This window comes from Macaca thibetana, chromosome 4 (assembly GCF_024542745.1).
Source record: "Macaca thibetana thibetana isolate TM-01 chromosome 4, ASM2454274v1, whole genome shotgun sequence".
In the NCBI taxonomy this organism is placed as follows: Eukaryota; Metazoa; Chordata; class Mammalia; order Primates; family Cercopithecidae; genus Macaca; species Macaca thibetana.
In genome coordinates, this window is record NC_065581.1 from 20,952,277 (window position 1) to 20,976,584 (window position 24,308).

A 24,308-nucleotide genomic window follows, 5' to 3' on the forward strand; every position below is an offset into this window, starting at 1 on the left:
TGTACTTGAAGCTTGAGGATGAATTTTCCATTTCCTCCCTTCATCTGGAGATACATAGGGGTGAAGTTGAATCAGAGGGACACAGAACAAGAGACTCTTCCATTTGATTCGCTCATGCGGCATCTGTATTTCCATTGTAATGCCCATCCCTGAATACATGACATTTTCTTTCAGAGAGTTTCCTTCTTTATTTTTGATTTATCGACATAATGGTAATCACTGTGAACAAAGGTGGTTCTGTGATCCCTGACTTTTTTTTATACTCTTCCACAGATTGGGATGCTTACCCTTAAGTAGCTGTGTCAAACTAGGCAAATGGGCATATGTCCAGGTAACTGTGGTACCTGATGGCAAATGACACAGTAAATATGAGCAAAGAATATGGACAGGGGATCCATGACTACTATTTGAGAAATAAAATAATTACTTTATACCCATAGTTATGGACATAAAATCTGATTAGTGCTATTGGAAAGTCATGTGTAAAGTATGAAAACAAATAACTTTTATTTTTTATCAAGTGTGTTCTTTGCAGTATGTTTGTGCAGAAAAATAACATCCCAAAAAGCTAAAACAGCCACTGTTGCTGAAATTTAATGCAAATGCTAATGGATAGCTAGCTAAACATTTAAAAGATTATTTCACTGATTTGATTTTAAGACTATACTTGTTGAGGTTTTTGTTGAACAACTTCCTTAATATCAACAACCTATTTCAGAAATTCTGAAAACAGAGTTAATAATTTGACTGCTAATTATAAATACATAATGAGGAAGTTTAGCAATTTTAATTTTTTTATTTACATTTTTCTAGCTAGCTCTTTCTAGTAAGGGTATATGATTTATATGTTAAGTTTAGTACTTTAGAGTGTGGGATGATTATGATTTGCTAGTTAAAAATAAGTCGCAGGCGTGTCAACTTTTACGTAACACTGACTCAACACTTGATAAAGCAAAGTGATTCTCTGTAAAAAAAAAAAATATATATATATATATATGCTAAGAGCTGTGACAGTCTTGCTGTGTTTGCAGTAAATGTGAGGCGTACATCGTGAAGACCAGGAGATGCACTAGATGTGTAGTGGGTAGGAGGGGAAACAGGCTCCATCAATATAAGCTTTATGATAACAGCCACTTTTGTTGGATTGGAAAAGATCTGATCAGGGATCCAGGGACCCACAATAGATAGAGTCGGATAAGTTCAAGTAGGAATAAGCACAAGGATAAAAAATCCTGTGTTGGCTCCGAGGTAACTAACCAAATACTCCTTGGAATAAATTCAGCATTTTAATTGATTGTAAGATTGCCGCAGCCAATACTGTGTGTGTAGCAAATCCTAGTGCTCAGCACCTGAAGTAGTGCCAGACTTGTTGACCTCTGAATAGATGCTCCAGAAGAGCTTCTAAAAATCAACAAAAGATCTGAAATATAACTTTGTACTTTCCCTGGAAAACACCAGATGTTTAGTTCATAGATCGCAGTTGGAGTGATAACAGGTTCTGATTGTCATGACATTATATTTTTAAAATCCTTTGAAGTATGTATCATGTTGGCCTTTCCTCCTACATTGTCATCTTGAGGCAATGCTCTTGTTATATCTGTCTGTGGATCTATCCCACCCAGTGATGGCTCAATACATGAGTGAATACGAGAATGAATACAGGAAGAGCTGGCCAGGCTCAGTGGGTCACACCTGTAATCCTAGCACTTTGGGAGGCCAAGGCAGGCGGATCACTTGAGGTCAGGAGTTTAGACCAGCCTAGCCAACATGGTAAAACCCCATCTCTACTAAAAACACAAAAATTAGCCAGCGGGGTGATGGGTACTTGTAATCCTAGCTACTCTGGAGGCTGAGGCAGGAGAATCACTTGAGCCCAGGAGGCAGAGTTTACAGGGAGCCAAGATTGTGCCACTGTACTCCAGCCAGGGTGACAAAGCGAGATTATCTCAAAAAAAAAAAAAAAAAAAAAAAAAAGAAGAGCCTTCTTCATAAAATATAGAGTCCCACACTGTAGTCTTGAACTTTGAAATCCTAACCTCTGGCCAGAAGAGGCAGCAAAAGATGATGAAGTAAATGAGCTTCAAGGGTGAGAATTGTTCCCCATAGAAAGCCACCCACTACTATGCACTTTATGTGCAGGAGGTAATCCAGGCTACGATACCACACCCAGGGAGAAAGCCATCCAAAAGAAATAGAACAAAAGGAAACAAAGATATGCAAGAATCAAAGGTCTACACCATCTCAGAGTAAGAGCTTTTAAACTCTTCCTTTGTTTCCTGGACCAGACCTTCACACCTTGCTGTTTCTTCTCATCCTCCTCTCCATGACAGAGCCCACAACACTCAGGATTCCACAAACACATTGTTATGTAACAGAAAAGGTGACTGAGTCCCAGAAGGTTTACATGGCTTCCCAGTGTCAAAAAGGGCAGTAGGGAAGGGTGCCCAAATCTGGTGTTCCTCAGCCCTGTGCACAGCAAAACCTTGTAAATTTCCATATTCCTCTCACTAGGCTTAGACCACTCTACAGAAATTACATGACTTATCTCAAGGGTGCCGAACAGAGTTCACCAGTAAGAAAAAAACAAGATGAAAACAGAAAAAATAACAGCAAATGAAGGTGGTGATTTTTTAAACTATAGGGATTGAAGGAATCTACTCTTGAAATAACTACCCTGATGCTTTAATGCCTTCAGGGCAGGGATTTCTTGAGAATTTTATTGGTAAGACTCAGCCTTCTTGTGTTTTTGGAAGATGCTTCACACAACAGACTTTAATTAGAGAGCACTTGGCTGGTCTGTTTTCCCTCCTCTTCATTCTGTTCACTTCTTATTCACCTGACTGTCAGATTTTTTAAAAACCCTTTTTAACCAACTTAAAAAAAAAAAAAAAAAGAACAGTTTAAAGGGAAAGTTATATAAAGGAAAGCATCAAAGTTTTTATCATTATTTAAAAGTATGCTGTGGAAAGATACATCTGTTGAGAACACATTTTATTCAATCTGCATAGAAATAGAGGATGCATATTACACTTAACACAGGATCACTTTGAAGGTTTCTTCAAGAGTCTAGCATTGTGTGTGGCACTTTATATAGTAAATATCGAATACATGTGTACTGAATAAAAGGAAGGGAAGGAGAACTTTTTATCACTAATAGGCAGACAAGTAGTGAAGTATGTGTTTGGGACATCTGCCAACCTTATTTTTAGTATCACTGCCCTTAAAAAACAATATAGGATTCATTTAAATTATGATATAACTGACAAAAGATATCTCAAACATATATATTGTGACAAAGACACCCTGGAATTGAAGAAATATACCTATGAAGTTATACAATGCTATAGTAAACTTGCATATGATAATAGAATCAATAGTTAAAACAATCAACATGCTTTATGTCACCTTAAAGTCCCTATTGCCTAAAGGATAAGAATAAGCCCTTTAGGACGTTCAGAGTACTTCTTTTTTTCTATTACATTCTTATTCTTTTATCCCTTGAGGAGTACTCTAATGATACCTCCTATATATCTTTTTTTTTTCTTTTTTGCCATTTCATACTTCTGAAATTTTTACATTACCGTTTTCTCATGCTATACTTACCATATGATGACAGTTGGTAGTGATGTGTTAATCAGACATACTAATATTTGCTACTACATGTGCTGGCTTATATATTGCCCCTGTAGTGGCAAATAAGATGTATTTTCCCTGTGTTTGCTTTCCTATTGATATTGCTAATGTAATAACCTTTGCATTCCTCTTTAATGATCTCTGACCTTATAGAAAGTGAAGTGGTTTATGAATTTGATTACTCTTAAAACTACATTTCTTAGTTTTGTCCTCCTAGTGATAGGTAGCCTCCAGCTAAAGTATTAACTCAGACTAAAAATAATACATGTGAACCCAACAAGTTGCCATGAGACCAGTAATAGTGGTACAATGGCTGCTGCTAATGAGGCACCTGAAATCACTCCTAACTGATAAAATCAGTACAATTTATCAAGTGCTTCTTGTTTGCAGGAAACTGAGTGCTTTACATGTGTGATCTCTTTTTCTTCTTACAACAGGCTAGCTATATAGATATTATTATCCTTAATTTTCTTTTGCCCACTTTTTTGAGATGGGATTTCACTTTCACCACTGTGCCTGGCTATTATTTTTGTTTTGTTAATTGAGAAGCCATGGGTTAGAAAGGTTAAATAACTGGCTAAACGACATAGCCAGTTAGCCGCTGAACTGGTTTCTAATGTATTCTAATTTGCAAATGCTTTCTACTCTACTGCTTCTTCAAGGAAGCCTTCCCAAACTCTTCCCACATACTTTCTGTGCTTCATAGTACCTCTGTTCAACAGATCTCTGTCTCTTTGGGCACTCATCATGGTGCATCATGATTACTTATTTATGTACAAATCCAACATGACTTTTATCGTAAGGGAGATGTTGTCTTGTCCATCTTTGTATATCAGTGCCTGTGATAACACACACTTCATACACTTAATAAATATATATTGAATGATATGATCTTCAAAGCTTGGCTTATTAACTGTTCCTTGGCTTCATGCCTCATGTATTGAAGTACCGTCATATCTGCTGAATATCCAGTTTCAGAAGAGTTTGGGAATGGTTGTCATATGTGTTTCTCATGAGTCACGCATCTGTGAAGATGTACCGGACAGTTAGGGATTCATCTAAGGGATGTGTTGTGTTTTATTTGCCCAGCTAAAATGCCATTGTGATAGATAGTATCTTTAGGACTGTCTAGAACAAATGAGCTTATTGTATGATTATTGAATTTGTAGATAATCTGGGCTCTTCTTTCTTCTCTTCCTGCCTCTTAACTTTCACTGCTTTTTAAAATCACTAGAGAGGAGAAATTAAAATCAGACAGTTTGTCTTGGTTTTAGTTTCATGGATTGGCTGACAGGGAAAAGATGTTAAAGCTCTTGGGCAGTAAGGAAAATAGGAAGTATCTGGATTTTATGTATTTAAGACACATGCATGTGTATGTTCATTGCAGCACTATGCACCATAGCAAAGACATGGAATCAACTTAAATGCCCATCCACAGTAGACTGGATAAAGAAAGTGTGGCACATATACACCATGGAATACTATGCAGCCATAAAAAAGAACAAGATCATGTCCTTTGCAGGAACATAGATGGAACTAGAGGCCATTATCCTTAGCAAACTATCCTTAACAAACTAATTCCTTCCTAAGGAACAGAAAACCAAACACCACATGTTCTCACTTATAAGTGGGAGCTAAACAATGAGAACACATTGACAGATAGAGGGGAACAACAGGCACTGGACCTACTTGACGGATATCGGGGGGAAGTGGCAGAGGTTCAGAAAAAAAAAAAATGTCAGGTACTAGGCTTAGTACCTGGATGACTAAATAATCTGTATGCTAAGTCCCCAAGTCACAAGTTTACCTATATAACAAACCCGCACATGTACCACTGCACCTAAAATAAAAGTTGAAATGTTTACTTTAAAAAATTATCCTGGTCCTCCCTCTTTCATGAATAGTTTAAAGTAACTTATCTCCCTTTAAGAGACTTGCGTGTCTCAAAATTGTATGAAAATTTTAGTGCATTGCTTACAACCTGCACCAGAGAGGGCAAACTGATTAATCTGGGTTGCAAGTGCTTCTTAATAAGGACTATTTCTATATTCAAATTACAATAAAACAAATTATATATTTTTAAACATATTATTTTGTAAAATATTGCCAAAAAACATTGACACTAACATTCATGTTGATATTGTGCTACCTTTTATTTAGCTTGAATTAAAATATGTAGTATTGCTCAAGATTTACATTTAGTATATTTATGGTACATGTCATCATAAGGTTAATTGCAAATAGTGATATTTTAAATATCCCATCTGTTTTTGGTTGCTTCCTGCTACCTTGGATTTTTGTATGTTTACTTCTACTTCAGTGACCTTATATTCTAACCTAATTCTATATTTAGTGAAATAAATTCATCTGGTGAAAGAGAGTAGATACCTGTCAAGGACTTTTGTTGCATGATAATTTATGAACATTAATAATATGTTTGCCTTTGCAGAGTTTTAGAAAATACCTCATAGTTTCAAAATAATAGCAAACTCAGTACATGCTGCGCTTATGTTTCATCAAAGCAATACAGATTTTCCAGACTGAATTCAGCACTTCAAGCTGTGTCTTTAAACATTTCTTTTCCTTAGGGTTTATACTTTCTGGAATAATAGAATAATATGTAAATATATTCTCTACTGTTATATACAAAATTTTTTTTCCCTTTTGATGAATAAAAAGACATGCTAGATTACTTGTTTTCAGCAAGGAAATAGAAAGGAAAGCTCTTTTATTTCAACCATCCACCTATAGCTTTTGAGACATGTCAGTATGTGGTTTGATCTAACTGTTGGCAACAGTTGGCACTGTTTTGTGCCATCTATAATCATCAGTGCTCCGTTTGATTCTTATCCTGGCACTTGCGAATAAATTTTAAGAGGTCAGTGGAACACCTAAAACTAGAAACAGAAGTTTATGTCTTTCCGAATATTAAAGAGAGAAAACTTTTATCAGATATTAAAAGGGCTCATACACATTTTTTTAAGTTTATCAGGCTTCATTGGGAACCTAATTCTGAGAGCTGGGAACAGCCTCTCTGAAAGGGAAGAGGTGGATGAAAGGAACGTCCTTTCTTGCCTGCCATCTAATACTGATAAAAGATGAAATTGAAATGCTACTTCCCGTCAGCAAGATTATAGGCTCTACCCAACATTCTAACTCTTCAACTTCTCTGTGTGATCTGGGTTTGAGCATCAGGAAGCTTTAGTCAGGCCTTTCCACTTAAAACAAACAAACAAACAAACAAAAACCAACTGGCATCTCTGCCCATACCTGAGTCTCAGCCTCTTTGTTCTGTGATACTACTCACTTGTTCCCTTGTCCAGGCCTCAGCCCCTAATTCCAGCCCTGCCCAAGAGGCCAAAGCTTTTCTTGATCTCAGCTACTCCTCAGAAAAATTTACCAAGCTTGTTGCTTCCTACTACTGAGTCTTTGTTTGTAATGTTAAATCTGGGTGAGTAAGGCTCATGATTATATATAGACTGAAGGACCCCAAAATAAATGAACTTGTAAATAGACTTTGTTTCAGAACAGATTGCACTTTGTTGCTGCTGAATGTTATTTTATCCTTATTGTGCCAGGTATATTTTCTAGGGAAAATGAGCTATTTTGTGGGTAAATGTTTCTTATGTTGAAAATATTGGGTACCTCTGTCTTCCTAAGGAACACAAGAACATGCCTGGATCATACTTAAAAATTCTGTTTATATGGCCATCAATAATTTATACAGAGATCTATCTTATGTGCTTCTCTGTTATTCTCAGTTCCAGTGTCTATATTATGAGAAAGCAGGCATGAGAGAATAAACCTAGTGTGAGAATATAAACAGCCAAATCCTTTATGTTTGTCTTGAAATGCTTTAATCCACATTGTGGTATGATCTCCCTTCTGAATTCCCAAACTTAGACAAATTTACAAGAATAAAACAACCCGTTAAAAACTGGGCAAAAAACATGAACAGAAACTTTTCAAAAGATGACATACTTGTGGCCAACAATCATATGAAAAAAAAAAACAAAACTCAACATCACTGATCATTAGAGAAATGCAAATCAAAACCACAACGAAATGCCATCTCACACCAGTCAGAATGACTGTTATTAAAAAGTCAAAAAATAACAGATGGTGGTGAGGGTATGGAGAAAAAGGAATGCTTATACACTGTGGATAGGAGTGTAAATTAGTTCAACCATTGTGGAAGACTTTGTGGAGATTTCTCAAAGATCTAAAGACAGAAATACCATTCGTCCTAGCAATCCCATTACTGGGCACATACCCAAAGGAATAGAAATCATTCTGTTATAAAGTCACATGCATGGGTATGTTCATAGGAGCACTATTCACAATAGCAGAGATATGGAATCAACCTAAATGTCCATCAATGATAGACTAGATCAAGAAATGTGGTACATAGACTATGCAACCATGAAACAAACAAAAAAAAAACCAAAGTCATGTCCGTTGCAGGGACATGGATGGAGCTGGAAGCCATTATCCTCAGCCAACTAACACAGGAACAGAAGACCAAATATCACATGTTCTTGCTTATAAGTGGGAGCTGAATGATGAGAACACGTGGACACATGGCAGGGAACAACACACCCTGGGGCCTGTCACTGGGGGCATGGCAGGGTGGGTGGGAGGAGGGAGAGAATCAGGAAGAATAGCTAATGCATGCTGGGTAATGAAATAATCTGTACAACAAGCCCTCATGATACAAGTTTACCTATGTCTCAGGGCTACACGTGTACCCCTGAACTTAAACAGAAGTTAAAAACAAAACAACCAAGCTTCTGAACTTCTCAGCCACTGTCATCATTTTTTCCCTCTTGTCGTTGATCCAAATTATTGAATATTGTTTATAAAATGCAGTGACGCATAGATATTTGTTCCCGAAAGAGACGATTAATTTTCCTGAGAGGAAAAGAACATAGAGATACAACGGTTGTCAAGATGATGAGTGAAAAGGCCTTAGCAAATCCTTTATAAAGAAACTGATGTTTGGCCAGGTGCAGTGCCTCACACCTATAATCCCAGCTATTTGGGCGGCCAAGACAGGAGGATTGCTTCAGGTCAGGAGTTTGAGACCAGCCTGTGCAATAGAGTGAGATCCATCTCTACAAAAAGTGTTTTTAAATTAGCTGGGTATGGTGGCACACGTCTGTAGTCCCAGCTACTCAGGAGGCTGAGGCAGGATCATCACTCGGACCCAGGAGTTCAAGGCAGTAGTGAGCTATGATCATACAACTGTACCATGGCCTGAGCATTGAGACCCTGTATCAAGAGAAGAGAAGAGGAGGGGAGGGGAGGGGAGCTGTAGTGAGCTATGATTGGAGAGGAGAGGAGAGGAGAAGAGCTATAGTGAGCTATGATCATATAACTGCACTCTGGTCTGAGCATTGAGACCCTGTATCTAGAGAAGGGAGACGGAGAGGGACAGAGGGAGGGGGAGGGAGAGGGAGGTATTATAATCATAGTTGAATATCTGTCCTGGGTCATGTCTCTTTGTGTGTATATTTTTTGAGGAAAAATACTCTTTTAAAATAAATACAAAGATCTCTCTCACTCTAACATACTTGAAAAACATAAAAATTTACATATTTCAACTATGACACACATCTATTCCTACCTCATCTTTTAGTATTCTAGTGTACACTTCTGTTTATATAGGAGGGCATTAGATATGTGTATGGTTTAATTTACATCTTAAAAGGCATTTCACATTGCCAGTCCCCTGAATCCTTAATTTCACCCAGAGTAGCTGAGAAGGCTTTCATGTCACCTGTCAAAATTAGTGTAGTTCAAACTCCATAATACACCAGCTGTGGGCTTTATCTTCCTCATTAATTTAGGAAGTCAGTTTATGCTCAAAGCATTGAGAAAAGCTGCCTTTGACATTCCTTCACAAGCACAGAGAATGGCTAACACATAAGGCAATCCACGTAGTTTCCTTTACACTTTTCTATTCTACGATCCTCTCTGTATTTGCTCTAATAGCCTATGAAAGGCTTCCTTAGGCACTTGCTAATTCAGCACTTAGTAAAATGAAATCGTCATATTTTATATCAGGTAGGTAATGGAATTTTCAGGTGATTCATGATCTAGAACAGAAAGGTGCGTAATGAAGTTAATGGTTCATAGAATAGTTGAGGGACATTCTGCATATTTGTCAGAAAGCAAAGTCCATCTCCTTCATCTGCTTCTGTTTATTTCTGAGATACTAAATTGTTGCTTTTAGGTCTGATATATATATATATCTGTTCTCTACATCTTCCTGACCCTACCACAGAAATGCTCCACTTGAAAATGTTAAGCTTTCAAAATTTAAGTTCAGAAATTCTTTAATCTCAAAGAAGTGGTCTTCATAGTTTAATGTTAAAATATTTTCAAAAGCATACCCTGTATCAGCTTTTATTTTGCAATGTCATATGGCATATCAGCCTACCTTCTGATTGGCTGAAATTTCAGATATTAACCTTTTAGTTAAGTGGCTCCTACATTTTCAGCCTTTATTTTTCCTACCTCAACAGACTCTTGTTATTTTTTGTTGTTGTTTCTGTATTCTTCCATTATTGCCTTTGTATTGGTTTAGCTGTTGTAACAAAGTAGCACAAACTGAGTATTTTGGGAACTCTGAGAGAGAATCTGTTCTGTTCTTGTCCCCAGGCTTCTAGTGGTTAGTTTCTCTGTCTCTGTTTCCAAATGTCCTTCTCTTATACACCAGTCACTGAATTAGGGTTCACCTTAATTCATTATGACCTTAACTTGATTATTAAGACCCTATTTCCAAGTAGTGTCACATTCACACCTGCGGGGGGTTAGGACTTACATTTACATCTTTGTAGGGGACACAGTTCAACTCATAACAGCCTCCTTTTGTACTAAATAGAAATTTTTTTTTTTTTTTTTTTTTTTTTTTTTTTGAGACGGAGTCTTGCTCTGTCGCCCAGGCTGGAGTACAGTGGCGCGATCTCGGCTTGCTGCAAGCTCTGCCTCCTGGGTTCATGCCATTCTCCTGCCTCAGCCTCCCGAGTAGCTGGGACTACGGGCGCCCACCACCATGCCCGGCTAATTTTTTTTTTTTTTTGTATTTTTAGTAAAGACGGGGTTTCACCACGTTAGCCAGGATGGTCTCAATCTCCTGACCTCATGATCCACCCGCCTCTCAAAGTGCTGGGATTACAGGCGTGAGCCACCGCACCCAGCCAGAAATTTTTTAGTATGACATTTTAATTCCTTTGTTGTTTCTCTTACTATATATTTTTAAGTCATTATTATAGTGGTTACCATAAGGATTGCAATTAATATTCTAATTTATAACAATCTAATTTAGATCAATATTAACTTAATTATAATAACATACGAAAACTTTGCTCCAATGTAGTTCCCTTCCCTCCCCACTTCTTTTTGTTGTTACTGTCATAAACATTACATATTTATACAATGTATGCTCAGTAGCACAGATTTATAATTAGCACTTTGTGCAGTTGTCTTTTAAATCAAATAATATAAAAACAAGAGTTACAAACAAAAACCACAATTATACTGTCTTTTATGTTTACATATGCAGTTACATTTACTGCTGCTGTTTATTTCTTCCTGTGGATTGGAGAGTCCTTTCATTTCAGCCTGAAGGGTTCCATTTAGCATTTCTTGAAAGGCAGATTTGCTAACAACTAATTCCTCTTGGTTTTCTTTTATCTGGGAATGACTTAATTTCTTCTTCATTTTTGAAGAGCAGCTTCTCTGGATATAGAATTCCTGGTTGGCAGTCTTTTTCTTTCAGCGTTTTATATCATCTCACTTCCCTCTCTTCCATACGGTTTCTTTGGAGAAACCCAATGTTAATCTTACTGAGGATCTGTTATCTATAAGTTGCTGATCTCTTGCTGCTGTCAGGATTCTCTTTTTCTCTTTGACTTTCAACTGTTTGATTATGATGTGTCTAAGTGTAGATCTCTTTGAGTCTATCCTACTTGAAGTTTGTAGAGCTTTTAGGATGTGTTGATTAATGTTCTTTTTTGTTCTGGTGTTTTTTGGGTTTCTTTGACAGGGTCTCACTCTGTCACTCAGGCTAGAGTGCAGTGGGCAGTCACGGCTCACTGCAGCCTTGACTTCCTGGGCTTAAGCACTTCTCTCATGTCAGCATCACAAGCAGCTGGGGCTACAGGCCTGTGCCACAATACCCAGCTAGTTTTTGTATTTTTTATAGAGACAGAGTCTCACTATGTTTTCCAGGTTGGTCTTGAACACCTGGGCTCAAGTGATCCTCCCGCCTTGGCCTCCCAAAGTGCTGGGGTTACAGGTGTGAGCCACTGCACCCAGCCAATTAGTGCTATTTTTCAAATTAGAGAGGTTTTGGCCACTATTTGTTCAAATATTCTTTCTGCTCCTTTCTTTCCTCTCCTAGAACTCCCATTATGTGTTTGTTGCTGTCTTGATGGTATCTAAGACTCTATTAATTTTTTCTTTCTGTTCCCCAGATCGAGTCATCTAAATTAACCCATCTTCAAGTTTGCTGATTGTTTCTTCTGCTTGTTCAGATCTCTTGCAGAGCCCTTCTAGTAATTTTTAAATTTTAGTTCTTATACATTCTATATCACAATTTCTATATGGTTCTTTTTTTTATTATTTCTGTCTCATTATTGGTACTCAATTTGGTGAGACATCATTCTCTTGATTTTCCTTAATTCTTGAGACATGGTTTTCTTTAGTTTTTTGATCATATTTAAAATGCTGATTTAAAGTCTTTGTCCAGTAAAGTCTAATATCTGGGCTTTCTCAGGGACAGTTTCTCTTGTCTCCTTTTTTCCTGTGCATGAACTATATTTTCTTGTTTGGAGAGTTTTCTTATGGTTTATAATTTTTGTTGTTGAAAACTGGACATTTGAAATAATACAATGTGGCAGCTCTGGAAATCAGATTCTTCTCACTCCCTACAGTTTGTTGTTGTTATTTGGTGACTTTACTGAAGTATAGTTCAGACCTTTGAACAATGCAGGGCTTAGGGGTACCCCCTCAGTGCAGTCAAAAATCCATGTATAACTTTTGACTCCTCCAAAACTTAACTACTAATAGCCTACTGTTGACTGGAAGCTTTACCAATAATAACATAAACAATCAATTAATACACATTTTATGTGTTATATGTATTATATACTATATTCTTACAGCAAAGTAAGCTAGAGAAAAGAAAATGTTGTTAAGAAAATAATAAGAAAAGAAAATGTATTTACCATTCATTAAGTGGAAGTGGATCATCATAAAGGTCATCATCCTCATCATCTTCACATTGAATAGGCTGAGGAGGAGGAAGGATAGGAGCTGCTGATTTTGCTGTCTCAGGGATGGTAAAGACAAAAGAACACCTATGTATAAGTGAACTCACGCAGTACAAACCAGTGTTTTTAAGGGTCCACTGTAATTCTGTAAAATCTATATTCTTTGTCATGAATGACCAGTGAAATCTCTACCCACTTAGCTTAATAGTCAGCTAATGATTGGACAGAGATTTCCTTAAATGCCTGGAACCAGTAAGTCTCTCAGTTTTTGCAGGGAGGCCTGATTGTATATGTTGGAGCTTGCTTGGGATGCTCCATCAGGTAGCTTATAATTTCACCTTTGCCTTTGCTTCCTGTTTCTGCCAAGTATCAGGTTTAGCCAGAGGTGAGAGGTTAGCACGTTGTCAGGTATTTGGTGAGCATGTGCATAACCTAAATCCACACACAGCCCTGTGCACACATGGAACCTTCTATATTCTAGGAAATATGTCAGTTTTTTAGGCTTTGTATGGATATCACATTCCCTGCCCTTTTTTTTGTTTTTTTTTTTAAGCTTTTTGATTTGCTTATTGTTTGTCCCAGCTGTTATCACAGCCTGAGGCAGCCCTGATGTTAAACAATTGCAGCTGATTATTTTTGACAAATACCCTTGGGCAAAAGACTGTTCTCACTGAGTTAGTGCCAGGTCAGGTTAAATAAGCAAGCTGTGTGAGTGGAGCCTTCCTTGGAACCACCAGTGAGGTCAAATAATGATAGTTTTTCTGGGAATGGGGCTTTGAAGAAGTTACAACTCTATTATGCCCCCTCAAGTGGCTTCCAGGCTGCTGGTTTTCACCATGATTGAAGGCTGTTGATTTTCAAGGCTACCGTGGAGCTAGAAAGTGGGAGGTAAGATTAGGGTAGGCCAAACATACCACATAGCTCCATGTTCTTACCAAGATTTATTTATTTATTTTTTAATGAACACCACCCAGATTGCTGCAAACCTTTAGTTAATTTCCAGAGTTCTGAAAAAGTTGACTGACGATTTTTGTCAGCGTTCTCATTGTTTTTATTAAGGAGAGGATTTTCAGAGTCTTTACTCCACCATTCCCGCTAAGGTCAATAAAAATTTATGCCTGAGAAGGGGCTGCCTTGTGTCTATCAGACCATCAATATGTGAAGTTGAATCACTTTTCTTGCTTAATTTTTGTGCTCCATGTCAAAGGTGCATCAATCACTTATGGTACTGTCTTCCTCCTAAAGCTTTTGAGGAAGAACTCATGTCATTAGCTGGTTATTGACAGCAAAAGATCACTGAGTCACCATTATAGAAAGCATGGAGACTTAAAGACTAAAATGTATACTTCTTTAGATACTTCTGGCTTTGAATACCACACAAGAAATAACATGGCATAGATAGACTGAATCTTGACTATGATGGTTAATTGTTTCTCTCTGTTTTTTGTTTTGTTTTGTTTTTTTGAGACAGAGTCTCGCTCTGTCACCCAAGCTGGAGTGCAACGGCGTGATCTCGGCTCACTGCAACCTCCGCCTCCCAGGTTCAAATGTTTCTCCTGCCTTAGCCTCCTGAGTAGCTGGGATTTCAGGCAGGAGCCACCACACCCGGCTAATTTTTGCATTTTTAGTAGAGATGGGGTTTCACTGTGTTGGCCAGGCTGGTCTCTAACTCCTGACCTCGTGATCTGCCTGCCTCGGCCTCCCAAAGTGCTGAGATTACAGGCATGAGCCCACTGTGCACAGCCTCTCTCCCTTTAGAAAATCGATACTTTTAAGAACCAAATCAAATATTATGTTGTTATTTCTATTCTAATAGATAATTGAGTTCCACAATTACTGTCTTTCATGATGTCAAAGCTGCTGTTGGTCTAGATTCACTAAAGAAGCTTTGTTTTCTGGATAGATGATGTCCCCATCACTATGCCATGTCACGCCATCTGCATAGTCTTCCAAAAGCTGTGCACATCAGGTGCTTGGACATTTGTTAATCGGAAAGATATTTGCTTTTGATGCTGCATTGCTAAATTAAAAAGATAATCAAACTTAAAATTAATAGATATAAACCCTAGAATTTACAGCAGAACACTAGAAAAATATTGATATTTCAGGGATAATCAGTTTCAAACTTAAAGAGTCGTTTTGAAATCTGCAGAACATTGTTTTACTGTCATAGAAGTAACAGATTTTAGAATAGATCAATTTTATTGCTAACATATTTGTTATATCTTTATTATTTTATTCTAGTATCCTTCAAACCAAATGGACCATTATTGTATTGAAGTGTTTACAGAAGTAGAAGATTTAAATCTGAATCAGTTTTATCATTAATCTGGCAAATTAGTTGAATCGTGATCATTCCATTCACATCTGAGTTTTCTGAAAAGGGAGCACCATTTTGAAGAATTTAAGCTGAATGATGTAGATTTTAAATTTTCCACTTGCCCTCTAATTCCAGGCCTTCCAAAATCTTTTTAAAATCATTTACTTGATGTGACCTAGAATAAAAAAAAAATAGCATGTCAAAAAACTGTTTTTCCATTTTATTATCTGATATTTGGTGTGAAATAATCATCTCAACACTTGCTTTGACAGTGGCATATCATTTCTATAACCCTGAGTCAGAGAGGCCTGAGACACCAAGGGCTTCTGTTTCTGTAGTGAGCCTAGAGACTCACTTGAATTGAGTCCTCCATTCAATACCTGAGAAAGAAACATTCTTTTGGATAGTATGGCCTTCCTCACTTGCAAGTGCTTTCCATGCTGTAAGTAATACAGTGTAAAGTGAAATTTACAGAAAATCATATCACAGGATCTCTCTATTGCCAAGGATGGATTGTTCTGCATACTCTTCTTGTTCCACACTGGTGGCCCTGTAGAAGGACTGGAGCTCATTTTGGTGGCTGAGTTCATGAGGCCTCAGACACAGCCCCCCTGGCGGTCACTTCTTATCACCCAGGCTTGAGACACGCTTAGCTTGTCCTTAGCCTTTATTTAAGTTTCTCAAGGCACCAGCTATTCTTCTTTTGGATGCCCAGTTTTATCATGGAAGCCTATCAGTTTCTTTTTATGTTTCATCTTCCCAAGTCCTTCAGATTTTTTTAAGAAAGTTAGAAACAGAAAGCAGGATAAACAACTTATTTTTATTTTTCTTTTGCTCTTCCACCAGCCTAACCCACATTCCTAAGGGAATGAGCAGCCCGTCTCTGTTCATTCCCTCAGTTTCAGGCACATTTCCTGTTTGGGACGTGGGTCATCAGTGAATTAATCCATAGCCCTTGGAATTGTGTAGCTTATGGACCTCCCTTCTCTTAGGAAAGCACGCTTGATTTTAGAACTCAGAGACCATGAAAGGTAAACTGAGCATTGTTGATTGTTTGCTGTCAGGGCCAGTCTTTGACCTGGGCCTGGATGTTCTGCTGATTTTTGTGGAGCACTGGACAGATTTTCACATTTCTATGGGTTTTGACGTTTTCATACATCAACTGGTCATATTAGCAGTTACGCTATACAAAGAATATTAGATAATATATCAATAGTGCTTTCTGGGATGCTATATAAATTTAAGACTTTAGACCGAGGCAAGAGAATTGCTTGAACCTGGGAGGCAGAGGTTGCAGTGAGCCGAGATCACACCGTTGCACTCCAGCCTGGGCAATAAGAGCGAAACTCCGTCTCAAAATTAAAAAAAAAAGACTTTAAATAACGGAGTATCATTATTTAGCTTATAATAGAGTAACACTGGTGGAACAATGAACTGATATATGTAGAATGCTTAGAATAGTGTCTGGCACATAAAAGTGTTCAAGAGTTATCAGCTATCATTATTAACATTGTTATTATATTGAGATTTTGGAATTTTACCTTAAAAGCAATGTATCACATCTGAAAATATAAAGGTATCTTTTCTATGTAAAGGTATATTTTGGGTCACATATTCCTAATTTTTATTTTCTCATGATTGATGGGGTAAGCCAAAGTCAAAAGTACCTGTAGGGAAGGAGAAAGCTAGCCAGTGAGGGGGTAGTGGAGTAGGACCCATGGGGAAATGTCAGACTTCCCAAAGGCTGTGGAGGGAAAGGTGGCTCAGTGCCAGTCACTGTGAACAGCAGTAGAGGCGTGCCAGTGTTCACCTGGGTCTCCACTTCAGCTGCTGCCATCCTGCCAGGTGATCCAACATAGGATCATAAGCAACGTGGGTCATCTTTTGTTTGTTTGTTTGAGACAGGGTCTTGCTCTGTCACCCAGGCTGGGGTGCAGTGGTGTGATCTCAGCTCACTGCAACCTCTGCCTCCCGGGTTCAAGCGATCCTCCCACCTCAGCCTCCCAAGTAGCTGGGATTACAGGCCTGCACCACCACGCCCTGCTAATTTTTGTGTTTTTAGGAGAGTCAGGGTCTCCCGATGATGCCCAGGCTAGTCTCGAACTCCTGGGCTCAAGTGATCTGCTCGCCTCAGCCCCAAAGTGCTGGGATTATAGGCGTGAGCCACCCTACCTGGCTTGGGTCATCATTTCTAACTAGCAATGACTATAAACAATTTTTAAGAAATTATTGTTGTAGACGATATATAATTGTGAAGTATTATATAGAAAACGCTTACATTTAAGTCTTTTATTAGTAAAACATCTGTATTAGGGAAAAACATGAAAACGATAAAACAAAGAGGCCTGAAAATATGGTGGCTTATAGAAGTTTACTTCTCTCTTTCACAGTCCACAGATGGGTGGTCCAAGATTCTCTAGAGGATTTGCTGTCTTCAGTGTGTGTCTTCCCTCTCTAGGTCTAAGATGGCTCTTCTTTATCCTGCCGTCATGTTTGCATCCCAGGCTGCAGAAGCGGAAAAGATAGTGGAAAGACATGGCATGCATTTCTTCTACTAGCCTGACCCCAAAGTAGCAGATCTCTTCTAGTCATATGAAATCCAAGCTTTTGGCTTTGCCCAAACTTTGTTATTTGGCCATATGAGCAATTAATCTCCAGCTTGGTGGTCAGAGGTGTAGTTAAAATTTGGGAATTTTGTTACTGAAGCAAGAGGAGAGAAGGGATGTTAGGGCAACCAGCAATCTTTGCCACAACTTCACATTGGATAGGGAAAATGAAAAGAACATTGTGTTTCTTTTGTCTCATGATAATGATTAATATTTAGTTATTCTTTATTCTCAGACTCACTTTAATATTTGAGAAATCAGAGTTAGGCTCTACAAATAATATATTACATTGATATCGTATAAGGTTTCTATTTTTCTGGATTTTGTTTTCTCCTTGAAAGGCTGTTATCGAGTTGATGGTGTGGTTTACCGTCGGTTGCTTCTTAGAATTAAAATATTTGGGCCAGGTGCAGTGACTTGTGCCTATAATCCCAGCATTTTGGGGGTCCGAGACTGACAGATTGCTTGAGCTCAGGAGTTTGAAACCAGACTAGGCAACATAGCAAGACCCAGGCTCTGCAAAAAATACCAAAAAAAAAAAGAAAATTAGCTGGGCATGGTTGTATGCTCCTGTGGTCCCCACTACTCGGGAGTCTGAGGTGGGAGAATCACTTGAGCCCAGGAAGCAGAGGTTGCAGTCAGCTGAGATCTCAACACTGCACTCCAGCCTGGGTGACAGAGACAGACCCTGTCAAAAAAAAAAAAAAAAAAAAAAAAGCAAAAGAAAGAAATATGATACTTGGACCATGGCTGCAAAACAAGAAGACTGCTTTCAGCAATGCTTTAATATAGATATTTATCTTATGTCCCTGTGTCTACCTCAGAATTTCCATTTGTTTGTAATTAGAGCTAATTGGGAGGAAAAATTACCAAATTAGAGCCAGATCTTTTGGCCATCCAGCTAACTACGAACCCACTGACAGACCAGTTAATCTCTGTCGTCTCCAGGTGATAGATATCCCTGCCTTGTAGATATCAATGCTCCGATTACTCAGATTCATTTTATGTTCCAAATTGACTGATTTCACATCTAGACTGTGCTTTTCTTGTGCTTTCATTTTCGAACAAGTTTGCTTTGTATTTAGTAGTCCCTTTTTTTTGAAACCGTGTCTGTGATATCCCCTGATACATAATTGATGTTGCTAATAATTCTATTTGATTCTACTACATTAGGCAACTGCATACATAATACATGTGCTTCATGTATATGCTTATTATATATTTCATTCACTGTCTTTGCATACATAACATCTATTCAGTAACATCAGGGCATTTTTTCTCTAAGGTGTGTGAATATGAAGTGATATTTAAGCAACATGTATTATTTTCAAAATAAAAATAGTCTCTTTGACTTAGTTATTTCATAAAATGAGCACTGATTCTACAGATATTCAATCATACATTTGAAAAAAATGGCTAAGCATGGTCAAAGTGAATGCTTCCCATGGATGTTAATAGTTTTAAGATACAAATGTTTCAAAGAATATTTGACTGAAACCCAAAATAGCTAAGAGAATTTAATTTACTTCTTGATTTGTTCCCTAAAGGGCCACGATTCTTGGCGTTGCTGTACTTTATGGCACTCTTACTAGGTTATTATCACTCCAAGCCCGTTGTTTTCATTAAGGTTCACCTTTGACGTAATATATTCTTTGGGTTTTGACAAATGTATAATGACACGTACCCACCATTATAGTAGCATACTGAATAGTTTCACTGCTCTAAAACCCTACCTTGTTCCACCTATTACCCCTCCCTTCTCTCTAGCCCCAGACAACTACTGCTCTTTTTACTGTCTTCATAGTTTTGCCTTTTCCAGAATGTCATATAATTGGAATAATACCCTTTTCAAATGAGCTTTCTCTTAGTAATGTCATTTAAGGTTCTTCTATGTCTTTTTCTGGCCTTACAACTCATTTCTTTTAGTGCTGAATAATACTCCATTGTCTGAATGTATCACAGCTTATCACTGTAGTAGAATTCTCATTTTGAAGACATTTATGATTAAATATTATTGAAATGTACTCTTTGTTAAGTAAAGTGATGTTTACAAAAGGGGTAAATACTGTAAAACAAGAAAAATTTCCCGAAATTGAAATCGGTCACTGAAATTAGAATAAATGAATCCGTTTGTTCCTTCATTTATGATGACTGGACCGTAGCTCCTTGACTTTCATCTAGATCTTAAGCTTTGCCAACCACTACCTCCTCCCCAATTTTTAAAAAACTTTTTATTGTGGTATAACATAAACACGCTAAAGTGCAATGATCTTAAGCGCACAATGAGCCTTTACAAATGTACACTTGGATGTGACTATCACCTGATCAAGAAATAGAGCATTTCTAGAATCTCATGTGATTTTCTCATGTTCCTTCCCAGTTCACACATCCAAGAGACCTCTATTCTGAATTGGAAAATTTTGTCACTGTTAATTTTGCTTGTTCTTGAATTTCATGTAAATGGATTCATACGATATGTACTCTTTTGAATGTGATTTATTTTGCCCAATGGAATGAGCGTCATCGGTGTTGTTGTTATGTTTCAATAATCTGTTTTTATTTTATTACTGTGAAGTGTTGTTTTATAAATATATCACAGTTCGCCCATTCTCCTGTTAAATATTAGGTTAATTTCCAGATTTCAATTATTATGAGTAAAGCTTCTGAGAACATTCTGTACATATCTTTTGGTAGACATGTACACTCATTTCTCTAGAATATTCCTGAGTGGAATTGCTGGGTCACAGAGTGAGCATATGTTTGGCTTTAATAACATTGCCCATCATGTATAAAAGTTGCTACTATTCTATTAAATAGATTTTGGATGGGAAGTATTAAAGACCCTTAAACAAATGACCTAATGTAATTAATATCCCTCTTGAAAAGGGGAAATATTTGGGATTTGTTTGGGGTTTTTTTTCCCCATGGGTAGTGAACATAAAGTTTATTCAAGAGCATGAAGTAATTCGGAATATAGAGATTTTATTTATGTTAGGTATATGATGGCAGATTAAATAATTGGGCCACATATTCTATTAGAATACACTTTGTTACAGTTTAGCTAAATTGGTAATGAAAGGCACAAATTGTATATAAGGAGGACATTGTTCTGAAAATCTGAAGACCTTGGTTCTAACTCTAATTTTAGTACTATATAACCATGTGAACGTAGGCAAATTATATAACCCATTTAGATCTTTGTCTTTGGAAGTAGAAGTGATGAGAGAAGAGTTTGGTCTATATTATCTCCTAGGTTCCTTCCAGTTTCTTCATTCTGTGATTTTTTAAAAATAATTTTTATAGGCTGGGCATGATGCCTCATGCCTATAATCCTAGCAATTTGGGAGGCCAAGGTGGGTGGATTGCTTGAGCTCAGGAGTTTGAGACCAGCCTGAGCAACAGAGCAAAATCCCATCTCTACAAAAAATACAAAGATTAGCCAGGCATGGTGATGCACACGTGTAGTCCCAGCTATTCTGAAGACTGAGGCAGGAGGATCACTTGAACCCAGGAGGTGGAGGCAGCAGTGAGCCTGAATTGCTCCACTGCACTCCAGCCTGAGCAACACAGTGAGACTCTGTCTCAAAATAATAATGATCATAATAATCATTATTTGTGTAAAGTTGATGTTTTGTTTTGTTGATATCTAATTAATGAATTAATCTAATTTATTAAATTTCACTGACTTAAGAGAAAATAGGCAATTATAGACTCAGAGTCATGGGACTAAATCTAAAATTTGATACTGCTCAAATTTTGATATAGAGATTACTAAACTAAAATTGTATGCCTTTTAAAATAAAATATTAAAAACTTTGCTGGCAACTTCTTTGGTTTTGTAATGTATCACAGATGTGCCTACCCAGCTACTATGCAGTCAGAATCCTAAAGGACATTCCACATAAAATGTTCCAGGGTTCCGCTTTGGAGGGTTGTGTAAAGTCAGCTTGAAACTGATTTAACCAGTGAGTAGCTCTTCAGATCCTGCACTGATTCAGAGCTTCACATGTGGCGAGTGTTTTTCTTAAAGTTATTAGTAAGTGCCACAGTGCAGGAAAAAGGGCAATCAGCTGTTTCTGTTATGATTAAAGGTAGACGTTTCCTTTCACAGTCTTTCTATTTCAAAAGTTGGTTCTTTTATTACATCCAGATGAGACTGAAGGAGGCTATTTGATACTTCTGCTTACTGCAGAAATATATAATTATGTCTAATAATGCAAAATACTATGTGAAAAATATAAACAGGAAACAGATGTTAGACATACAGATGCTGTAAAGTTGAGCTGTATTTGAGATGCTATAAACACGAGCTATATTTGAGACTAACAGATTTTCATACTTTCTTTGGACTATAAGCTAATAATTTTATTACTGAGTGATGAAATACAGTATGATTTCTTTGAAGTGGCCTGTAGGAATTTCTCATGTTGCACATTTTAATTTTTCACTGAATTAAAATTTTCAGTGAAAAATTAAAATGAAATTAATCATCATCCTATAAATGGTAACATGAGTGGTAGAATGACTATAAAATGACTAGTGATTGTGGAATTGTTTTGTTGTTGTTGAGAATATAGAGTTTTTTTTTGTTGGGGCACTAGCATAGTATTAGTACACTATCCTCCACTCTTCCACTGATTTGCCTCATTATGTGACCTCCTTGCATCTTATTTATCTTAAAAAGGATTTTAATTTTAGGCTCCTATAATTCAGTCGTATTCATAATTAGTCTTTCATAATTGCAAATGATTAAAAATTATTTTTGGTTAACTGATCATTAAAAAATTCTCCTGTATAAAAAGTAAGAGCGTAATCTTCAAGTTTAAAATGCAGAAATGTAAGTATAAACAATCTAGAGTTGAGGTTTCCCTAGCAGCATATACCAGGTCATTGAAAAAGTCAAAATGAAAAATTGTGTGTCTGTGTATATTGAATCTATGGTTTGTTTCAGTTGAGCACATTGACTCTTGGTAAAATTAGCTGTTATTCAACTCAATTCAACAAAAAAAGTTATCAAACATTTTTCATATATGAGGTGGGAGGGAGATTATTAGGGAAGGATGCTAAACAACTAATCATGTACAATATGGTAATTGCCTGATAGAGACACAAAACACTCTAAGTGAGAACAAGAAATGAATGATTACTACTTTCGGTACATTGGGAAACAGGAGGAAGTGATAATTGAAGCATGGATGGGATTTTAGTGGGCAGGGTTCGCTTAGAGTTGAGCAATTGCATTCTAGGGTGAGGGTAACATTTGAATAAGGGTAAAAAGCTAGGAGCATGTTCTGGGAAAAGCAGTAGGTCTGTTTTTGATAGGAACATGTGTCCCAGGGGTTGGTGCGTGTTCGAGGGTGAGAAGGGGCATTGTGACCTGAAGCCACCAATAGGAGATAGGAATGGAAAGAGTCTGAGTCTGGGAACGGAGTGTGGCCAATGAAGTCCAGACTGCGTTTTGTACCAAGTGGTATTGACACTTTTGTTTGCTGTTACCCCAAAATAATTTTTTAAATGATTTACATTGACATTAAAATTTTTTCAGTTTCTTTTTTTTTTTTTCTTTTTTTTGACAGTCTTGCTCTGTACACCCAGGCTGGAGTGCAATGGTGCGATCTCAGCTCACTGCAACCTCCGCCGCCCAGGTTCAAATGATTCTCCTGCTTCAGCCTCCCAAATAGCCGGGACTACAGGTGCCCGTCACCATGCCCAGCTAATTTTTTGTATTTTTAGTAGAGATGGGTTTTCGCCATGTGGACCAGACTGGTTTCGAACTGCTGGCCTCCAGTGATCCACCCACCTGGACATCCCAAAGTGCTGGGGTTAGAGGCGTGAGCCACCATGCCTGGCCTCATACTTTCAAGAGGTATAATCTCTGGCATATTTTAAATAAGAAATTTTACGCCTGGTCTCATACTTTCAAGAGGCGTAATCTCTGGCATATTTTAAATAAGAAATTTTATAATAAAATCATTACATCTGTTATGCCCAGACCGTTTGTTCCCCAAAGAAGACCACCAGAGTCCAGAGTCAAAGCCAAGCGGCAAGGATCTTTACTACAAGTTCGAACTTGGTCCCTCCATTCCACAGCATACAGGAGGGCCTCGAACAATGCGAGTGCTTGCTTTTTATAGCCCGATGTAAACAGGATATGTAAAGTTACAGGGAACAAGGTAATTCTCTCGGTTACAGCATTACAATTGGTTAACATTATACATTTAGCATTCCTTATCGGAGATCTCCCAGGTGATGTTTTTCTGAAGTTTGAAAGAAATATGGAGGAATGTGTTTGTGCTGGACTCAGGAAGTTGGGAGATATATGGGGGATGTGCCTCTTTCCTTTCATTCCCCCCTTCTTTTCAGGTAACTCTAGAGCCAATCTTGGGTCTTATAAGTCTGACTGTTTCAGCGTTTACAGGTTGGTATTGGGCTCTGAGGACCATGAGCTGAACAGTGTCAAACCTTTCTCTG

General features: G+C 37.6%; 1 protein-coding gene across 3 annotated transcripts in view; it reads left to right on the forward strand.

Moving 5' to 3' along the window:
- The window catches only part of CDKAL1 (CDK5 regulatory subunit associated protein 1 like 1), a 712,749-nt gene that overhangs the window by 432,557 nt on the left and 255,884 nt on the right, over nucleotides 1-24,308 (forward strand). The gene's annotated exons all lie outside the window — the stretch shown is intronic.